Source organism: Pteronotus mesoamericanus, unplaced genomic scaffold (genome assembly GCF_021234165.1).
Source record: "Pteronotus mesoamericanus isolate MK-2021 breed Mesoamerican mustached bat unplaced genomic scaffold, CSHL_Meso_final contig_20, whole genome shotgun sequence".
Taxonomy (NCBI): Eukaryota; Metazoa; Chordata; class Mammalia; order Chiroptera; family Mormoopidae; genus Pteronotus; species Pteronotus mesoamericanus.
Window position 1 is genome coordinate 3,382,275 of NW_026555085.1, and position 16,086 is coordinate 3,398,360.

Sequence of the window (16,086 nt, forward strand, 5' to 3'; positions counted from 1 at the left end):
AAGCCATGGGGCAGGAGTGTGTCCGATGTCTGGGGAGAGCGAGGAGGCCAGGGTGGGGACGGAGCAGGGAGGAATGGGGATGAGCCGGAGGCAAGGCCAGACCTCGAGGGCCTGGAGGTCGTTGGAAGGGCACAGATGGTGCTCTGAGTGAGGGGGTGTCAGAAGGCAGTTTAGGGCAGCAGAGGGACACGGTCTGAGTCCCCATTACGGGATCACAGTGGCTGCTGTGCTGAGAGCAGGGTTGGGGGCGAGGGGGGAAGCAGCGTGGACGTGGGGGAGTCTGTGCAGGGCTCCAGGCTGGAGAGGCTCCTGGGGTGAAGGCGAGAATAGCGGGCGAGGGGGCATTCGGGAAGCCTTGTGAGGGGACTTGACAGCACCCCTCATGCTTAACCTGGGGTATGAGGGAGGGGAGTCAAGGTCACCAAAGACCTCAGAGGACAGAAGCAGAGAGACGGAGCTGCCGTCAGCAGAGGTGGGGAAGACTCTGGAAGCAGCGTATTTGAGGGGACATCACAGACATTCATCTTCAGAGATGTTGGCGCTGAGACGTGTGTCAGGGGTATGAGGGAGTCGTCTGATTGGCAGTTGGACAGCCGAGTCCACTGGGCAAATAGACGTGGGAGGCGACACGGTGGAATGGTACTTAAAGCCTTGAGCCTGACCGAGGACCAAGGGAGTGACAGCTGTGGGAGATGGCGGGGGAGGGGGGGCAGCTGGAATCAGGTCCCCGGTGCTGAGCCTTCTGAAGGGACCACACACCAGAGCGACTGCACCGTCTGTCCCCATGTCTAGAAGGCGTGTAGACCACGGAGCCCCAAGCTGTCCCGCGCCCAGGAACCACCTGCGCACTTAGTTGAGATTCAGGAAGTGGAGCCGAGTGTGAGATTCTGGATTTATAGCCAGGCCGGTGCGGGTGCTGCTGGACTTCAGGTCACTCATGCAGTGGCCAGAGCCCAGACCAGGACCCCATAGGACCATGCGTAAGCCTTGCCTGTCCTTGTCCCCACAAGTGATGCTGGCCTGGTGCCTAACTCCCTGAGACAGGGGGTCCGGGGGAGGCCGGGGGTCCTGGAAGAAGCCCCACCAGCAGCCCTGGAGCTGAGCCACACGGGGGCCCCTGAGGTCAGTGACAGAGACAGGGAGGGGAGGGGTCTTCATCCACATTTAAAGGTGGGTTTTTTTCCTCAGAAAGAAAAGATAGGATGTAATTGTCAATTATGAGACGTGATGTTGGGAGTTACCTGTCGTTTGGGGGTTACCTGTCGTTCTCTCTACCACGGGGTGGAGTCAGGGGGAAGGTTCGGAGGTGGCCCCGGGCAGCGTAATAGAATCCCTGAAAGCCTGCTCCCTGAGACTGCCCCCCAGGCATATTTCTTGGAGCAAACAATGGAAACCCAATTTTTCCTAATTTAGACAAAACAGTATATTGGGTTCTCATGCTATTTGGGGGGAAGCCGAGAAACACACTAGAGGCCACGCAGCCAGGAGCCATCACAGTCCGGCCTGGGCCGGGTGCCACACGGGCCACGGGCCCTGCTGCCGGGCCCAGGGGTCACCGCTCACCCACGGGCACCCCTGAGGTGGGACCCTGGGCACCGGGCGAGGACAGCTGTCTCTGCTGCCCCCACACCCGGAAGCTGTTGCTGCCCCTCCCACCGCCCTTGCCAAGTGCACTGTGCACAGCCCAGCATCCCCATGTCCTGAGGCAGAGTCTGGCATGTGGTCCCATGACCAGTGGAGCCTCGTGCTGTGTCCAGATGCATGAATGTTGGGGGAAGGGGGGCTCCCTCTTTTACGGAGGGATGTTGGTCTCTGCCTCCCACCGAGGCTCTTTTCCCTTTTTGAGAGTGCGCTTATTAACGCTGCGGACAGAGAAGCGAGGAAGGGCCTGAGACTGAAGCAGCAGGAAACCAGGCGGGGCTGCTGTCAGCTCACAGGAGAGCCAGAGGGAGGGGCCTTGGGAACAGTCTGGGGCTAAGCCCAGGACGAGCTGCTGCTGCCCATTGCTCCCCTGGTTGCAAGTCTCCTGGGGTCCCTTAGCATTTAGGAGACGCCAGCCTGTGGGGGAGAAGAGGGGGCGGGAGAGGCATCGTACTGGTCCAGGGAGGAGAGCGCGCCCACCAGGACTCTTCATGTGCGGTGCCTTCCCAGGTAGGAATAGAGTCCAGGTGCCGGGGGAGGGCTGGAGAAGAAAGACAAATTTCAATCCCTGGAGCAAAGACCTGAGACTGGAATGTTGTTCCTTTGCAGGCACTCAGGTTTGGCAGGAAGAACATGCGACCAATAAATAGCATCCCAAGGAGAGGGCCTCTTGCTTGCTCTTACTCTGAATTTCTCCATTGGATGGTGAGGGATTTTTTCCTCCATTCACCCAGCATCTGATTCTCGGACTCCTGCTGTGTTTCCTACAGTTCAACTCAATTCCAACAGGAAGTGCTGGGACTTGGCCTCAGACCCCTCCCCTCGCCCCCCCCCGCCCCCCTCCCGCCCCCCCCCCCCCCCGGGGTCAGGGCTCCATCCCCCAGGACTGCCCTCCCTCAGAGCAGGTCTCACGGTCAGGCCCCCATGGTACCTGCGCTTCTGTCCGACTTGGCTACAAAAGTTAGGGGTCCCCACCAAGGTCATTACATCAACTCAGAACTCAGGAAAATGCTGTGCTTACTACACATTTTACTGTAAATGATACGAGTGAGGAGCCACATGAAGAGGGACAAGGGGCGAGGTGGGGAAGGGCCCGGAGAGCTGGAGCCTCTGTCACCGTGGAGTTGGAAGGGGTCACCCCTGCCCCCAGCATGCGGATGGGTTCACTAATTCAGAAGCTCTGTGAACCCCATTATTAGGGGTCTTTATGGAATTTTCACTGTGTAGACAGAATTGATTAAATCATTGGTGATTATTGATTGAACTTGAACTCCAGCCCCTCCCCCAGAGGCTGGGCAGTGAGGCTGCAAGTTCCAACCCCCTGACCAAGCTGCTCTCTCTGGTGAGCGGCCCCCCTTGGAAACTGTCCAGGACCCTCCGCCAAGTGCCACCGCATTGGCACCCTTGTCACTCAGGAGATTCCAGGGCTTTTAGGAGCTCTGTGCTGGAGCCAGGGATGGAGACCAAACACAGTCAGACCTCCGTTCTTGAATGTCTCCCACCTCAAACAATTCAATTCCCGACCAAATTGTTTATGGAAAATATGTCTCAGTTGTCGAACAAAATTTTGATTCTTCACCTGACAACCCATTCATGCTGATACTTGTATGGTCAGTCACCTGCATGATTGGGATTTCAAACAAATGACTTCTTGAAAAGAATTCTGGAATGAAGTAAGTTCAAGAACTGAGGTTTTACTGTAGTTTTTCTGTTATACCACAGGTCTTTGACGACAGATCCATTAGTAGGAAAAAGTATCATAACAGTTCAAAGATGCTGGCACGTCATTAGAGTCCGACTCAGTCTTCAGCAATCAGTCCAGTCCCTCATCCTCGTGGGGGTATTTACATGGCCCATACAGTTATGAAACTTGCCCAACAGTTTTAGTCAGAGGGGAAATGCAAATTAAGCCATAATGTGATAGCACCACACAACTCCCGGAAGGGCAAAAATTAAACTCAGACAAAACCAATTCTGGGCAAGAATTTGGAGTAATTCTATCATTATTACTAGTGCAAGAGTCAGTTGATTCAAATACTTTGAAAAATGCCATGGCAGTACATACCACACCCAAACACACACTCGCCCTATGACCCGGCATCTCACGTCTAGTCACACACCCCGTAGGCGTGCACACATATGTGTGCCAAATTATTCACAGCAGCATGATTTGTAAAATCTGGGTATAACACAAGTGCCCATGAGCAGCAGAGGACAGGAAGTGCGGGCCGTTCACACAATCGAACCCCCTGTCGCCATGACAGTGACGAAACCGCAGCCACGCAGGGCCGCAGGGGTGGGACCCAGGACGGAACGCTGAGGGACAGCCCCGTGCGCGGGGGCGCCCGCTGTGACGGTCCACTCCCTCCCAGGCCGACAGAGCTCGCCTGTGGTGTGAGAAGTCCAGATAGTGACCCCTGGGGATGGTGGAGGAGGGCAGTTTATGACCAGATAAGATTCGAGAGGCTCCCTGGGTGCTGGGAAGGTTCCCTGGGTGTGTTTCTCTGAACTTTGACTTTGTGAAAATCCACTGTGCGCTTATGATTTGTCCACCTCTCTCCGTGGGTGAGGTCCTCCATGAAAATATGCTTTTCTGGATTTTTTAAGTAGTTCTTCTCAAGCCAACATAGAATTACTATTACTGAAAACTTTTAGAAATCCTGAATTGAAGTACCCACTGCAACTTTTTAAAATCCAAGGACATAAATTTCTGTGATGGAGACACAGGAAGAGAATCTAATGGGAGAGCAGCGAGCCTGGGCGCGGGCTCCCCCGCAGCCTCAGGAACGGCGAGCCGGGCAGGCACCTGGGCGGGGGTGGGAGAGAGGCCCCTGGGCACTGCATGTGTGACCCACGGGCAGTGGCTAATGGGCTGGCTGGCCGGTCAGGAACGTGAGGAAAACGACCTGGGACCTGAGACGTGGGGGAGAGATGTGCCCATGGGCCTCTCGCCGTGGACGGAGCGGGGGCCGATACGGGTGTGGGAGGTGATTCCACAGAGAGTATCCGTGTGGCGGGGCTGCTCGTACGCAGGTGGGGAGAGGCCTTGGTGGATCCTGACACTTAGCCTCTCCAGCCACGCAAGGTTGCTCAAGGTGTCCCTGCGCAATGTGACCGCTGGGTGGCGCCCCGTGGACGCAGCACCGCGGCTCCCACTCACCCGACCTGACCTGGCGGCTGGGTGCTCGTTGCCCGCCGGCTGGGAGCCGCTCGTTCTGGGAAAAGAAAAATAAACCAGGTGAAATTAATTAAGAACAAAACAGAGGTGTCTTAGATAAATATGCCACTGCCGATAGGGGAGGGATTTAAACAATCCTAAAAACTATAGTGAAATTATATCAGTAGAAAAGGCTACAAAGAAAGAAGTTTTAAAGCAGTTGTAAAAATTCTCTTTTCCTTCAACCATATTTGGAATCTATTACAAGTAAATTCTACTAAACCTTCAAGGAAGACGACTAATCTTCTATGAAATATTTAAGAGAATGAAAAATGTAGGGAAAGCCAAAACTTATTTGTTAGTCATGAATAACATTGATCCTAAGGCCAGTTAGGGAACAAATAAGAAAAAAAAATAAGCAAATCATATTTAAGAAAAGAGATGTGAAAATTCTGGGAAAATATAGTAGTCTGTATCTACCAATATACTATAAAACAATTAAATATCTTGTACAGGTGTTGTATCCCAAGAATAAAATCCACTACTTAATTAAAGGATAAGGAAACAGGGATGGTCATATCTCAGTGTGCAGAAATGACTGCAGCTGAAACTCAGTTCTCTGCCTGACCCCCACTTCCTTAGTCATGGTGGCTTTGAAGGACCCGGGTGATTAGCTTATCCCTTTCCCTACTTTCAGGATTATCTCTGTATTGTAAGATGCATGCCTTTAATCACATCTGCAAAGTCTCTTTGGCTGTGCATGGTAACATATTCATAGGTCCCAAGGATGAGGGATTGAGATATTTGTACATCTATTCTCCTGGCTATTACAGCATATATGGTGAAGAGGTCTATTGTTTATTGGGGTTTTTTTCCCCCCCATAACAGAAACAGGCTTTATTTCATCCAGACAAGTGAATAGTTCAATTAACATCCACTTCAAGACTTGGCAAGTCTCATATCATTACTCACTGACATGTGCTGGGGACCTAGTATGTACCGAGACCTATGCTAGGCATTGTGGGTAAAAGGAGCTTCGACTCCCTGAGAAGTTCACCAGTGACATGCTGGTCAGGAGAGGGCCTCTGGGGACCCCGGGGACTAGCTCCATGGTGTCTCCTTGGTAGTCGCTGGCTCTACATTAATACCTTGTGAATTTCTTACATGTGTCTTCTGTTCACAATAAAAGGATTTAAAGAGAGGAGTAAACAGGGCTATTAGTAATTTGAAGCAAAAATGTAAATAAATAAACCAATGAATCAAGCAGAAATATTGAATTTTTATAATGGCTGGAATAAACAACATTTAATTAGATAACTATCAATTGAAGAATGATTAATAAACAAGAGAGCAGAAGGAAGATTAAACAACAGGAAGTATAAGAGAGAAACTATGAGACATGGAGAATAGAAACAGATATTCTCATATCTGGATAATCATACACCTAAAAAGTAGGAGAAATAGTAAAGGGAGATGAAACGTCTGGGAAAAAAATAGATTTTTAGGGTCTAGAGAAAGATGAAATAATTTAGTTTGAAATGGTGCCTTGAGTGACAAATAGGGTTTTTAGAATACATGTATTAGAAAGCACACATATCTAGATACATTATGAGGAAAGTGTAAAAACTTTTTTAGAAAGACAGAATTCTAAGCACTTGCAGAGAGAGCCCTTCGCCGCCAAAGCACGAGGTCGGACAGACAGCCCTCTCACCGGCACAGCAGCCGCTGCCTGCGGCCTGGGGGCTGCTTCCTGAGAGGCGCGGCCAGGGGACGTTCAGTCCCAAAATGCACACCCCAGCAAATGGTCATTTAATACATGGAGATGTTCTCAACCATTTCAACCTTAGACACTTTGCTATTCAAAGAGCCACTTTTAAAAAGCTTTTAGAAAAATCTCTCCCTACCCCCCGCCACAGAAGAGAAACACATCCTAGAGGGGGCCATAAGAAAGGTGGAAAATAAGAAAGATCCAATAATTTAATAAAATTTACTGTTATCTTTAAAAACAGAGACTAATTGTTTTAAAAAAGGATAGGAGAAACTGTGTTAGGACCCAGCTTATGACCCAGTAATTCCACTGCTGGAGATTTATCTGAGGAAACCTGAAACACTAATTTGGAAGAATATATGCACCCCTGTGTTCATCGCAGCATCATTTACAATCGCCAAGATTTGGAAACAGCCCAAGTGCCCATCAGTAGGTGAGAGGATAAAAATACCTGTGGTACATGTATACAACGGAATATTATTCAACCATGAAAAAGAAAGAACTCTCACCCTTTGCAACAGCGTGGATGGACGTGGAGAACATGCTAAGTGAAATAGGCCAGTCAAAGAAAGACAAGTATGAAATGATTTCACTTAGATGTGAAAACTAATGGGAAAAAAGGACTAACAAACAGAATAGAAACAGACGCATAGACACAGAGAACAGACTGACAACTGTTAGAGAGGAGGGGGCTTGGCAGGGCTGGGTGAGAAAGGTGAAAGGATTAAGCAAAAAAAAAAAAAAAGTCTCATAGACACAGACAACAGCATGGTGATGACCAGAGGGGAAGGGGGTGGGGGAGGTAGAAGGGGGTCAAGGGGGGGAAGTGGTGATGGAAGGAGACTTGACCCTGGGTGGTGAACACACATACAATACAGAGATGAAGTGATACAGATTCGTACACCTGAAACCTGTATAATTTTATTAACCAATATCACCCCAATAACTTCAATTTAAGAAGCCCCAAAACTAAAAATGTAGTTAATATCAACATAGCAAAGGCAGATGGTGGTAATAATGGGGAAAAACAAATGTACAGCAAAGTGCTTGTTTCTTTTGTGGAGCAGGAAGAATATAGAAAGTCGTCAGTTCTTAAAGTCCATAGAGTAAATAAACATAACTTGGACATTAAGATAAACCATTTTGTGAGTATAATTAGAACATACAGCTTATATAACAACAGAATTTGGCCTATCATTTAGAAAATAAGAAATGGGAAAAATGAATAAAAATAGAGTCCATTAAACAAAATATTTTAATAATATGACAGTATAATTTTAATGTAATGGTAATTGCAAATTGAGTGGGTTAAAGGATTATAATGAAGTAACTCTGAGACTGTATTTTCAATAGTAGCTAAAAAAGTCAAAGATAATATAAGAACATAGAAATGTTGAAATAATGAGAAAAGACATTTCAGGCAGATCTGAAACACACATAGCTGACATGAGAAGTCTAGTACCTGCCAAAAAAAATTAAAAGCAAAAGAAAAACTGTAGTAATCATGAACACATATATCCCTGGAAACAAAACTTCAAAATACAAGAGCAACAAATGACAGAAATATGGAAAAGACTACATATGGAAAATCTAAAATTTTAGGTGAAGGTTTGAACATATCCTGCAAAACTAAGAGCTGAAGCAGAGAGAAAATAACCAGAGCAGATGATGTAAATAATAAATTAAAAGAATCAGGTAATTAGCCCTGGCTGGTGTGGCTCAGTGGACTGAGCTCTGGCCTGAGAATCAAAGGGTCGCCTGTTTGATTCCCAGTCTGGGCACTTGCTTGGGTTGCGGGCCAGGCCCCCAGTTGGGGACATGTGACACGCAACAGGTCAGTGTATCTCGCCTACCCCGATGTTTTTCTCCCTCTCTTTCTACCTCCCTTCCCATCTCTTCAAAAACAAATAAATAAAATCTTTTAAAAAAAAATCAGATAATTAGTTACATAGAAATTTATACAACCAACAAAAAGAGTATATTATACACACTATTTTCAAGCACACAGGGAAAATTTTTGAAAACTTAACATTTAGTAAGCCACACAGGAAGCCTTACTATGATCAAATAAATTGATATCACATAGACTTTGTCCATAATGCAATTGAATTCTAAATCAATTTTTAAAAATTAATTATTTCCATATACCAAAAACATGCAATGAAATGATCATGGGACTGAAAATACAAATGATGGAACACTTAGTTCTCAGGGAAAATCTGTACATCAAAAGCAGGGCATAGAAGGAGACATCTAGCTTTTAAACAAAGTTAATGGGAAAAGGAAGCCTGAAAATGAATGAGTCCATCATTTCTATTAAGAGAATGGAAAAGCAGGAAAACAGCAAAGCAAAGTAGTATGTAAATAGTAAAGACAGAACAGCATTCAATTAAAGAGTAAAAAATAGGGAAGATGAAAAAAATCAAGTTTTGACTCAATGGAAAGTTTAAGAGGTTAATAGACCTCTGCTAAGACTATCAGTGAAAATACAGGAAATGCAGAATGAAAAGGATGCCATTTTAAATGAAATAAAACCTTATGATTAACTCTATGACAATGTCTGAAATTTTAGATAAGATGGATACATTTCAAAAAAAAAAAATAGAGAGGTCAAAACTACAAGAAGAAATTGAAAGCTAAAATAAGGCAATGAGCATCAAAGACACTGAGCTGAAAGGCAGAGTCCCTTCCCAAAGGCCTGTCCCGAGAGCATTGCCGCTGGGTGAGTCCAACCACATTTCAGAAGCAACTCCTTCCTCTCCTGTAAGTATAAGTGTTGTCCCAAAGCTTCCCAATCATTTTATAACGCTGGTGCATCTTATTTACAGAGACAGCTAAGGACAGTACCAGAGAAGAAAATAATACAGTAACTTCATCCGTGTCACTGAATCCAACACCGTGTTAAAAAAATAATTTGTTTTGAGCAACTAAGAGTTATCCTAGTCTAGTGCGAATACCTGACAATCAGCTTTCTTGCTTGTAATGTAAAGGCCTGACACTGAGCTTTGGTTGGTGGAGGCATCTATTCAAAACCACCCACACTAAGGAAAGTGGGTGCCGAGGAGAGATGGCACCTGGAAACACAGACAGCGTCAGGATGGAGGTGGCAGAGGGAGGCCTCCACAACCTGGAGCCGGAACAGTGGCCCGTCCAGGCCCCACTGCCCCACCCGCAGCCGTAGGCGCTATCTGCCGAGGGCACGGTCAAGCAGTGGAACCTGTGGAGCCTGAACTCTGTGCTGGGCAGGAGGAGGCTCTCAGCCACCCTTTCGGTTTCCACCTGCCCATCATGCAGCCGAGTGACACTGAGCACCGGTGGGAAGAACTTGTTCATGCAGCAGATGAGAGTGTTGGGCTGACCTAGCCCCACTGGCTCCTTGGAAACACAGTCCCCTCAGGAGGCTCTGAGACGGGACAGGACCTGGTGAGTCTACCACCTGATCTGCATCTCAAAGGTCCACCTCAGGCCCAATGTTCTCCAGAGGAGGGGCCACCTCTGCCAGGCCTACCTTTGCCCTGAGGGTCACAGTCACAGCTTCTCATGCGCCTGCCCTGGCCTCCCTCAGCCCAGCCTCGCCCTTGAATGAAAGGAAAATGCCTCCTCTGATGGTCTAAGTGCCTGGCTTTGTGGACTGAATCCTGCTCCCTCTCGGGGCTTCATCCTGTGTGGGCATCTGGGTATCCCCTCCCCTGTGCGGCACAGGGGCTCCCCCACCCCGCAGCGGGGCTGGAGAGGAGCGGGCAGGGCTAAGCAGGGCCTTCTATGGCCCTGCTGTGGTCGGGCCGCTGGACCAGGGTCTTCAAGGGTCTTCTCACCATGACGATGTCAGCAATACCCCTCAGAGCATCGTAGTCAAAGGCATGAATAAACTCCAGCAGATACCAGACGGTCTCCTCCTTATCCAGGTCCATATAGAACTGCTCGTCCTCATCAGTACGAACATGAACTCCCCGGAGGGCCTGTGAGTCTGGACGAACTCAGCGAACACTGACACGCGGTTGCTGCATAAAGTACAAGAAGGGCAGTTGGTGGAGGGGTGAATAATTTGGAAAGTAAATGGAACACAGAAATCAAGTAGGTAAAGAAAGGTTGTAGGCAACATGAGGAAAAAATACAGAACATGAGAGAGCCAACATGAAAGAAAAGAAATAGGAAAAGCAATGAGATAAATGACTTCTTGAAAATTCAGTTTGTTTCTCTTGTTCCTGAAAACTTAAGCATCCGTTATTGCAGTACAATAATAATAATATTGAACACAATAATAAAATAGTACTTATTGAGAACTTACCATGTGCTCAACTTACTCACTGAATCATCACTCCCACCCCTCACTGTCACACTGTGTGACAGCTATAGAGGACACGCCGCCAGAGTGCAGCGCTCCCTGAAACCTGAGGGAAACTGGCTGGGGCCAGCTGAGGTGGGAGCAGGGCTCTGAAACCCACAGAGCCCGTCCTGGGGTTGTCATGGATGATGGAGAATAAACACAAAATATCGCAAACACTTCTCCGTTTGCCAGCGGAGCAGATGGGGGATGTCCCTCTCACTGGAGAAGGCCATGACACATCCCTCTAGTGGGGAAGGCCCCATCGCCCCTTGTTCCAAGGCTTTTACTGAAAATCTTATCAGTGGGATGTGTAACAGGAATGCATATGTTATCTCATTACATCAGTATGGTAAGTTTCACAGTGAATATATGATGCTTTTAACAAGACAAATGACAGGAGTACACTGATTTACATGGGTCCCAGAGGAGACTACAATCAACAATAGAGACTACAGATAAGGGGAAATTAGACTTAAAGGTGCCTTAAAGATACAGAGTAAAAGGCGTAAATAAAGCAAATGTCTTAACGATACCAGGTAAGGGGTGTAAATAAAGCAAATGTCTTAACGAGGTAAGGGGTGTAAATAAAGGTCCTTCACAGCCTGAGCTGACCAGAGATCTGAGGGAGGAACAGAGCACACTCGAAAGAAGTTACTTTTAGGCCTGATTACCCTGGGACCCGCCAGATCTGATTTAGGGCTGCCTTTCCTGCACTGTTTCAAGCCTGAGCCAGGCAGGGGGAGGGAGCCAGCAAGGGTTAAGGAGACTGCTTCTCGGCTGCAATGAGGACTCCAGCCATGTCCAATTCAAGCTGAGAGGTGCAAGGGGTCTTTTTGCCCCTTCTCCGTGTCCCCCAATTTCTGGTAGGCTGCCAAAATCAGCCAATATCTGTCTTAGGTCGTATACCTCAGCGCAAGGTAACTTACCCGTCGTTGGCTATTGACCAGCCATGGCAAAGCAGAGAGGCAGGGGCTACGCCCCTGCCAGGGGGGTACAGGCCAAGCCTCCTCAGGAGCCTGCCTTCCCAAGGCCTCCTGATTATCTCCAGCCTTGGGGCCCTCCAGCCTGTTGGCAAGGTTACAGCTCCTGAAACCAGGCTAAGTGTTTTCCAACACCCTGCACCCCACGGTGGGCATCGTTATGCCCGTCAGGGTACTGACCACAGAGGTTATTTAACGGGCCCAAAGTAACTCACCTCCTGGAAAAAGCAGCATTGAATGGTCCACCCCACCTCATTCCCACGGTCTCCCAGAATCCCTACAGGACCAGACGCATAATAGTGAGAAAGCCACAGAGCAGGGCAGGGAGCGGAAAATTGTTTAAATAGCGAAAGAAACGAAAATACCTCTGGAGTCGTGGTGCTTAATTATAGACGTCAAGTTTCTTTATTTAATGAAACTGGTAGGTTGTATAATTTTGCTCATGACACTTTCATTTTAGGCATATTAAATTTCAAAGTGTTAATATTCACACAACATTCACAAATTTTCTTATTGAAAATACGTGTTTAAGTGCAGTTGCCATTGGAAATACAAGTTGTTGCATTTCAAACACCTCTGGGAGAGTGTCTTAGTTTAACTGATGTGTAAGAAACAGCAAAAGATTGACAAAATAAACCCTATTAATATTATAGTAAAACAATAAAAATGACAGAGTTTGGGGTTGACAAAAGTAGAGGAACCAGGGGACCTGACACCGCTGGGTTCAATGGTCTGACTCCCTAATTAAAGATTCGTCCTCACAGCCCCAACCCAGGGAACACACTTCTCTCCTTAGACACTTCTAGTGGCAGGATTCATTGTCACACGTGACTGCTTGGGGTCCTCCTCTGAATTCTGTGGCTAGAGAATCGCGCACCTGCAGAAAAGAAGCTGAAAGAAAAAAGGAAGAGGGGAAAACATGGTACAGACTTAGTTACACGGATGGAGTTTGTTCACCTTAGGATATTTCACTTTTACCATGTTCACCAATTCCTAACATTGAAGGTCTGTGCATTTTGAACCCAAAATGTTCATTTTTATTAGGTCAGGAAAACATTTATTGTGAAGTTTCACTCTCCAAGCACTAAGGATATAACTCAGAAGACATGGCCCTTGTCCTCAATGCTTGGAATCCAGAGGATGAGAAAGACAAAGAAAAACGGTTACAGTACGTACTACGTACAGTCTGATCACTGCTGAGAAATCACAAGGTGCACCCAAGCTGCACCATCGTCATCATCAACATCAAATGCATCAACGTCAAAATGAGACCTGAGTGAGGCTCCCTGGAACTGCGGTCACCTGCAGGTTAGCGAAGCAGAGAAGGGGTGGGGGGAAGGCATTGCTGGCAGGAGACGGAGCTCAGGAGGGGAGGGGCGTGCAAGTGCCTGGGGAAGAGACGCTGTGGTTGGTGGGACAGAGCTGAGGGGGCGGGGGCTGCACGGGGACCTGCCCTGTGCTGAGCAGGCGTTTGGACTTGACCCCACAGCCCCTGGAAAATCGTGGAAGGCTTTCAACCAAGAGAGTGACGTGGTCGGATGTGTGCTTGGAGGTGGCCACAGTGGGGCAGGGGGACTGGGGGCGGCCAGTTTGAAGGCAAGGCCAGGCGGACTCCTGGGCAATCAGGTGAGAAGTGACGAGGTGCAGGTGGGGCAGGATCACCGGGCGAGGAGAAGAGCAGATGGGTCTGAACGGCAGTAAAGAGAATGAGAAGCCACAGGACTTGGTAAATGGTGAGTGGGAGAAGGGATATGAAGGTCCAGGAGAGCCAGGCACGTGGAGAATTGTGGCGCCTGAGAAGGTAAGGAAGGATAGGAAAGTGATTGACAGAAAAGAAAATGTTCTCTTTGGGACATGCTGAGATTCAATTTCCAGGGGACAATGTGAAGTTGATTTGAGGGTGGTTGAAATAAGTGGGTGAATCTTAACCTGGATTGGACTGGGGACATAGGCTAAAAGTCCTTGTGGCGGGTGAAGTTATAAGTTTGTACTGGGTCATCCAAGAAAATACATAGTCCTAATAGCAGGATCTGAGTGTGCGCCCCTGTGTCCTGGCAGAAATGGACATTTTTTAAAAGGTTGAAAAGGACACGCTGGAAGGGTCAGAAGAAAACAAGGAGGAAACATGCTCACAAAAGACGAGGAACAAGGGAAAGAGATGAGGAACTTCCAGAAAGAGGAAGTGGTCACACTGCAAATATTACTAATCACACCGGTGAGCTACACAGAGAAGCGACCACAGGTTTTATTGTTTGGAGACCACAGAGGAGGGGGAGGCGCAGGGAGCTGCAGGGGGTTGAGGACTAAATAGAACAGGAGAAAGTCAAAAACAGATACTACAGACCTTATTTCAAGAAATTTGCCTCGGAAACGGCAGAGACACAGACAGGCTGTCCTGGAGGATGCAGAGCCCGTCACCCTTCAGTCGTCAATGCTGTGACACGGGGCTCGTGAGACACTCATCTCTTTGGGCCTCCATCTTCTCATTTTTAAAATGAGAAAAACAAATGCCTTCCTGAAAAGGTTGCTGTGAGAATGAAATGAGATGTGGCACTAGATAGGTTTCAGTGAACAGCCGGTGTAACTGTTGCTAGAGAGGGAAACAAGATGAGCTCACACAAAGGGGAAAATGAGAGAGAAGAGACTCAGGATAGTTAACAGCCCGGGGGCGACAACCCTCCGCAGTCCCCCGCTCCCTGGCCCACCTGCGCATCATCCCCCCACCATGGCCCAGCTCCACAGGGGCTCAGCGGGCCGCGGGGCGGTGGCGGGCAGGGTCGTGGCCCCGGTCTGGCCGCTTCTGTCTGCAAGGGCATTGGCAGTGGCCCGTGGGCCAGGCATTGGGGGGGGTGGAGGGGGCGGGGCGCGGGGGGCGGGGCGGAGGAGGCAGCAGGGGGCAGGGAGGGCCTGATTTCTGCGCTGACTTCCCTCCCCTGCGGAGGGAGGAGAGGAGGCGGGACAGCGTGAGGGGCTCAGCCAACCAGGCACCGAGGGAAGAAGGGGCGTCTCTGAGGGCAAGAAGGGGCCGGCCCCACCCGGAGCGGAGGTGGGAGGGCTCAGGACCCGCCTGTGGGAAGGGGGATAATGGGAGGGACACTCAAAGGACACGTCATGATCACCCTCCTTTTAATGGGAACGCTTGGACATGTGTCATTGGGTATTTTTATTTGGACTGAGTTTTCTGAATGGATCACTATCTTTATAATTTCATGTTGATTCTTAGTATCATATAGGAATTCATTTTATTTTTATCAAATGATATTATTATCATTTTATACCTTTGATAATTTTAGAGGAATTCTTTGATGTTTCCAGAATGTAAACAGAAGGCAAATATTTCATTGTTTCATTTCTAATTAGCACCCTTTTTATTTCTTCTTCCTATAAGGCACCTTAATTTAAACCGTATTTTTAAGAACCATTTCTCTAATCATTTCACATTAAGTAGCTCTTTCCGTTATAGTCTCTGTTTTATTACAGAGAGGTTTGAAACTTAATAAAGGGGAGTAGAATACAGTAAGTTTCTCTAGTATTTATTATAAAAATGATAGAACTTATATTGTTGGATTAAATAATGTGTCTTATTGAATAGAGTTTTGTTGTGGGGGGGCGTTTGGTGTTCTAGACTAGTCTTACAGTATAATAATTAACATTTCTGGATACCTTGCTACGTGCAAGGCTCTGTTTTAGAGATTCACAGGTAATGAGTATGATCCCAATTAGTTTTCCCAAAAAACCGGTGCCACGGACTCCATGACAACCTCCCATCTACATGAGAGGAACCTAAGTCACAGACAGTGAAGTAACTTGTCCACGGTCAGGGAGCCAGGAGGCAGCAAAACAGGGCTCCACAGCCAGGAAATTCATGCTAAACCTGCCTGACCACTTCACTAAACACATTCTTGTTCCTAACAGGGAATCCAGTTAAATAAGTGTGTATGCTTTTATTCAATGCATCAATGTTTTATTTAAGTACTTAATAGCCTTGTTGGAAATTACATTCTTTTGCCATTTTCTCTCTTAAGTTTGTGTTCAGGAGAATATATTTACTGCATTTCAGGAACTATCTGTAAATTTCTCTGTTGGAGATTATTGGCATTAAAAAGCTACCCCCCAGAATAATTGACTTGTGAAAAAAAAAGATAGTCCTGTGTAACTTCATTTGTCTGTTCAAAAACTCTGGGACCTTTAAGGTTCCCGGGCATTTCACATG

The 16,086-nt window shown here is 47.6% G+C and overlaps 1 pseudogene; it reads right to left on the minus strand.

Annotated features, from left to right (window-relative positions):
* Nucleotides 1-212: 212 nt before the first annotated feature.
* On the minus strand, nt 213-10,882 carry LOC129067926 (HLA class II histocompatibility antigen, DP alpha 1 chain-like; annotated as a pseudogene).
* Between the last annotated feature and the right edge of the window lie 5,204 nt (nt 10,883-16,086).